The sequence below is a fragment of the Myotis yumanensis genome, unplaced genomic scaffold (assembly GCF_028538775.1).
Source record: "Myotis yumanensis isolate MYYU_CA2020_CCGP unplaced genomic scaffold, mMyoYum1.0.hap1 SCAF_7, whole genome shotgun sequence".
NCBI lineage: Eukaryota > Metazoa > Chordata > Mammalia > Chiroptera > Vespertilionidae > Myotis > Myotis yumanensis.
Window position 1 is genome coordinate 69057559 of NW_027223758.1, and position 6538 is coordinate 69064096.

Consider the following 6538-nt stretch of genomic DNA (forward strand, 5'->3'; position numbering starts at 1 on the left):
TCATCCTTTCATGATTAATTTCTCTACAGTAAAGGTCTTATATGACAAGCCCACAGCTAATATAATAGAAATTAATATCATACTGAAAGCTTTTCCTCTAAGATCAGGAACAAAACAAGGATGCCCACTCTTGCCACTTCTATTCAACACAGTACTGGAAGTCCTAGCCAGAAAATTACACAAGAAAGAGAAAGAAATGAAAAGACATTCAAATTAGAATGGAATAAGTTAAATCGTGTTTGCAGATGACATGATAACCTATACATATATAAGCCGAATATGCTAAGTGTCCAACCGTTTGACTTGTTTGACCAGTAGCTATAACACACACTGACCACCAGGGGGCAGATGCTCAAGGCACAGGCATGGAACAGACTGATGAATCTCAGAGGGAAGGGGGGTGGGGGGAGGCGGGAAGAGATTAACCACAGATCTTATATGCATACTAGAGGCCCGGTGCACAGATTGGTGCACCAGTGGGGTCTCTCGGCCTGGCCTGTGCCCTCTTGCAATCTGGGACCCCTCGGGGGATGTTGGACTACCAGCTTTGGCCTGATCCCTGCAGGCCAGGCCAAGGGACCCCACTGGTGCATGAATCCATGCACCAGGCCTCTAGGATATATAGAAAACCTCAAAATTCAGTTAAGTTGCAAAATACAAAATCAACCAAAAAAAAAAATCAATTCTGTTTTTATACACTAACAACAAACTATCAAAAAAAGAAATTAAGAAAACAAAATTATTTCTAATAGAATCAAAATTAACAAAATACGTAGAAATAAATTTAACCAAGGGAATGAAAATTTGTACACTGAAAACTATAAAACAGTGATGAAAGAAATTAGCAAAGACACAAAAAATGGAATGATACCTCACATTCATAGATTGGAAGAGTTAATATTGTTTAAATATCTATGCTACTCAACATGATATAGATTCAATGAAATCTCTATCAAAACTCCAAAGACAAGTCTCACAGAAATAGAAAAAAACAACAACAACACATAAAATTCATGTAGAGCCACATAAGACCCCAAATAGCCAAAGCAATTTTCAGCAAAAATAACAAACTAGAAGAACCACACTTTCTGATTTCAAAATATATTACAAAGCTATAATAATCAAAACAGTATGGTATTCTTTTAAAAACACAGTATGGTATTGACAAACACAAAACACATACACATACAGACCAATGGAACACAATAGAAAACCCCAAATGAAATCTACACATTTATAATAAATGATTTTTGACAAGGGTGCCAAGAACACAGAAGGTGGAAAGTATAATCTCTTTAGTAAATGGCATTGGGAAAACTAGATATCCATGTTCAGAAGAATGAAATTGGGCCCTTATCTCACAATAAATGCAAAAATTAACTCAAAGTTCCCTAAAGCCTTCAATGTAATACCTGAAACGTTAAAATTACTAGAAGAAAATATACAGGTAAATGCTTCTTGACATTGGTCTAGGCCAGGGGTTCTCAACCTGTGGGTCGCGACCCCTTCGGCAGTTGAGCAACCCTTTCACAGGGGTCGCCTAAGACCATCCTGCATATCAGATATTTACATTATGACTCATAATAGTAGCAACATTACAGTTATAAAGTAGCAAGGAAAATAATTTCATGGTTGGGTCACAACATGAGTAACTGTATTTAAAGGGCCAGAAGGTTGAGAACCACTGTGATGATTTTTTTGGATATGACCCAAAAGCACAGGCAACAAAAGTAAAAATAGACAGGATTTCAAACAAAAAACCTTCTGCACAGCAAATGTCAGAGACCAATTCCAGCATGTCATAATTTCAAGAGTTTCATCGAAAGGTCGATAAGGCCTGGGGACTCAATAGGGTTGAGTCACACATGTAGTCACTTGTTGAAATGGCTGAAGGCATTTCCCCAAACCTGAATAGGAAACTGATTGTGGTTGCCAGACAGCTAAAAGGCATCTTAATCTCCATGTTATTGCCTCTTACTGGCCAAACACCTGAACAGCTGTAGGCTAATTCCCCCATTCTGACAATGTTTCTGTATACCTTTTGAAGTGTATATCTGTGCCTCGCCTCAGGACAAATTGTGTTAATAAAAAGCATGGGTTTCTGGGGGTGGAGAGAGAACCTAAGACCTTAGTCTTAGACCTTAGAACTTAGCTCCTTTAGCTAAGCTCCTCTGACCCCCAAATGCCTTTCAAAATTATATCTCGTCTCCGGATTCTTATTTAACATCTATGCACAGCCTTCTCCAGGTTCCTGAACCCTTCTTGATACTGGGACAAGAACCCCGGCAAGCAAAGGAAACAAACAACAAGAGACAACCTACAGAATGAGATAAAATATTTATGAACTGCATATCTAATAAGGTGTTAATATCCAAAATATATAAGGAACTCAAAGAATTCAATAGCAAGAAAACAAACTAATTAATAAATGGGCAAAGCACTTAAATGGACAATTCTCAAAAGAAGACTTACAGCCCTGGCCAGATGGCTCAGTTGGTTGCAGCATCATGCCATACACCAAAAGGTTGCAGGTTTGATTTTGGTCAGGGCACATACTTAGCTCGCAGGTTCGATCCCCAGTGGGGGCATGTCTGGAAGGCAGCCAATCAATGCTTTTCTCACATCAATGTTTCTCTCTCTCTCTCACTCTCAATTTATCCTCAAGTAAGGGTTTGAAAAAAAAAAAAATGACATACAAATGGCCAACAGGTACATGAAAAGGTGTTCAATATCACTAATCAAATACAAATCAAAACCACAACGATCTATCATCTCATACCTGTTTGAATGGTTATTATAAAAAAGATAAGAAATAGCAAGTGTTGGCAAGGAGACTCTGTACACTGTTAGTGGAGATATAAATTGGTACAGCCTGTTTATGGAAAACAGTCTGGAGTTCCCTCAAAAATTTTAAAATAGGCCTACCATTTGATCTGGCAATCCCCCTTCTGGGTACATACAAAAAAAAAATGAAATCAGTGTTTTGAAAAGACATCTTCACTCCCATTCATTGCAGCATTATTCACAATAGCCACCATAAGGAAACAACCTAAGTGTCCATCAATAGATGAATGGATAAAGAAAAGGTGGTATAGATCACATTTATACATATCACGTATATATGAAATCCTAAAAAGTTGAAGCTGATACCAGAATGGTGGTTGCCAGAGACTGTGGGATGGGAGAAATGTGGAGATGCTGGTCAAAGTGTACAGCCTTCAGTTATAAGATGAATAAGTTCTGGGATCTAATTACAGCATGGTGACTGTGGTTAGCATTGCTGTATTATATACTGGAAATTTTCCAAAAGAGTAAAACTTAAATGTTCTCACCACAAAAGAAGGAGGTGACTGTTGCCATAATCATTTCACAATATATGCCTATATAAAATCATTATTATTATTTTTTTTATGATGTTCTCTTTTTAATTCTTTTTTTAAAAATTAAATCTTTATTGTTCAGATTATTACATTTGTTCCTCTTTTTTCCCCCCATAACTCCCCTCCTTCCAGCTCCCACCCCACCCTCCGCCCTCACTCCCCACCCACTGTCCTCATCCATAGGTGCACGATTTTTGTCCAGTCTCTTCCCGCATCTCCCACACCCCTTTTCCCCCCCAAGAATAGTCAGTCCATTCCCTTTCTATGTCCCTGATTCTATTATAATCACCAGTTCATTCTGTACATCAGGTTATTTATTCACTTGATTCTTAGATTCATTTGTTGATAGATGCATATTTGTTGTTCACAATTTGTATCTTTACCTTTTTCTTCTTCTTCCTCTTCTTAAAGGATACCTTTCAGCATTTCATATAATACTGGTTTGGTGGTGATGAACTCCTTTAGGTTTTCCTTATCTGTGAAGCTCTTTATCTGACCTTCAATCCTGAATGATAGCTTTGCTGGATAAAGTAATCTTGGTTGTAGGTTCTTGCTATTCATCACTTTGAATATTTCTTGCCACTCCCTTCTGGCCTGCAAAGTTTCTGTTGAGAAATCAGCTGACAGTCGTATGGGTATTCCCTTGTAGGTAACTGAGTTTTTTTCTCTTGCTGCTTTTAAGATTCTCTCTTTGTCTTTTGCTCTTGGCATTTTAATTATGATGTGTCTTGGTGTGGTCCTCTTTGGATTCCTTTTGTTTGGGGTTCTCTGTGCTTCCTGGACCTGTAAGTCTATTTCTTTCACCAGGTGGGGGAAGTTTTCTGTCATTATTTCTTCAAATAGGTTTTCAATATCTTGCTCTCTCTCATCTTCTGGTACCCCTATAATTCTGATGTTGGTACGTTTGAAGCTGTCCCAGAGGCTCCTTACACTATCTTCGTATTTTTGGGTTCTTTTTTCATTTTGCTTTTCCGGTTGGGTGTTTCTCGCTTCTTCGAATTTCAAATCTTTGACTTGATTCTTGCGCTCCTCTGGTCTGCTGTTGGGAGTCTGTATAATATTCTTTATTTCAGTCAGTGTATGCTTACTTTCTAGATGGTCCTTTATCACACCATCGAGGGTCTCATTAGATTTCCTGTACATCTCATCAAGTTTATCGACAGACTCTAGAAGCCTCTTGAGAGACCTCAAAAGTGTGGTTCTGAACTCAATATCCTCCCTTGATAGTTTTGTCCTGTTTCTTTGTCTCCGCATTTTTTACGCTTTCTTGGTACACCCCCTAGTGGTCTTTGTGCGCAGTCTTGTTGTAGTTAAGCCTTGATTGTTATAGTTAATACTAGAAGGATTTGACCACCAGGCCGACTGGCTGTGATAATCAGCTGTGTCTGCAGTGGAAGAACTTGTGTCCTCTAGGGAGGTGCTAATCTAGCCTTTGCCTGAGGCTATCCGGCAAATGCCTCTGTGCAGGGCTTGGGTGGGGCGGGTCCCACGGGATGAACAGGGCGGAGGAGGGAGCAGTTATGGCTGATCTCAGTCCATACCCAGGGGCTCTGCCTCTCTGTCCCAGCAACAGCTGCAAACCTCGTAGGGACCGTAGCCAGACAGTCCTGCTTCTCCCGTTTGAGTCTGGGTCCCTAGAGACTCACCCGGATCTGGAGCTCTGAGTCTGAGGCTCCCTCCGGATTGAAACAGACAACCATGCCCTCAGCCACCAGCCCACGCTGCTCGCACTCTGCACCTTAGTATTTTACTTCAGCACTGCGCCTCCTCTGATTCTCGGTTCCTCCTAGTTGTAGAACTTCCACTCAGCCAGACTTCCTATGGTTCTGGATGATGTCCGTTCCGCCTTTTAGTTGTATTTTTGAAGTGGTTGTTCGAGGCAGCAAGCTCCGGCGTTAACCTATGCCGCCATCTTGGTTTCTCTCTCTAAAATCATTATGATGTAGACCTTAAATATATACAATTTTTATTTATCAATAACACCTCATTAAAGCTGGGAAAATTTGTTAATTTTTTAAAAGTTTCACTGGGTTTTCAGAACTAGACTAACAGTTTATTTTCTATCAGAACTTTGAAAATATATTTCTACTGTCATTAGGCTTCTGTTGCTACTCTAGCCAAATTGTTCTTTTTTTCTTTTCTTTCTTTTATTTTTTTACATGCATTAAACATTAATATTTCAAGAAAAAAGATTTTAAATATGATAATTTACCAAAACTGTGTTCATAGTATAATATCATAAAAGTTGTAGGAACTATTAAAAATCTGCAAATAACAGGATTACTTCCATTATATTCTAAAATATTTTTTCCTCTGGCTCTAAATTATTCTTTTTGTTTGTTTTTTACTTCAGTTACATATTTCATTTCTAGGTGTTCTATTTGGCACGTTTTCAACATTCTGGTCATTTTTATATTCTCTTTAACTTTAGTCATGCTGTTATTGCCAGCATCATGCCATAAACCAAAAGGTTGCAGGTTTGTCATATTTTAATTCCTTTCCTTTCCATTTATTTCCTAGGCATTTTAATTTTGTGTTCTGTATGCAATAATCCCAATATCTGAAGTCTTTGTGGGTCTCTACTGTTTCTCTTGACTTTTCTTCTTTTCTTGTTTTGTAAAACTGTGTGTGAATTTTTCTCTGTGAACCTTTATATTTAATAGAAGCTTATGTTTTTTATTAATTGATATTGATCTTGATATTGAGGGACAGAGAGAGAGAGAGAGAGAGAGAGAGAGAGAGATACATCAATCACTTGGCTGCCTCCTGCATACACCCCGACCAGGGATCAAACCACAGTCTAGGTATGTGCCCTGAGTAAGAATCAAACCCACCACCTTTCCGTGTATGGGAGGATGCTCCAACCAACTGAGCCACAACAGCCAGAGCTTTGGAAACTTAACTTTAATGGCACTTTATCTGTGGAATTTCTTGGAATCCTGTATTTAAAGGAAGCATTTTCAAAACCAGTTTGTTAAACCAGTCACAAAAAAGCACCCTATGGTATCTGTTTTTTTATAATATTCCACTTATATGAGGTTCCTAGATTAGTCAAATTCATAGAAACAGAAAATAGAACAGTGGTTTCTAGGAGTTGAGGAGAGGGAACTGGAGAGTTATTGATTAGTGGGTACAGAGTTTCAGTTTTGAAGATGAAA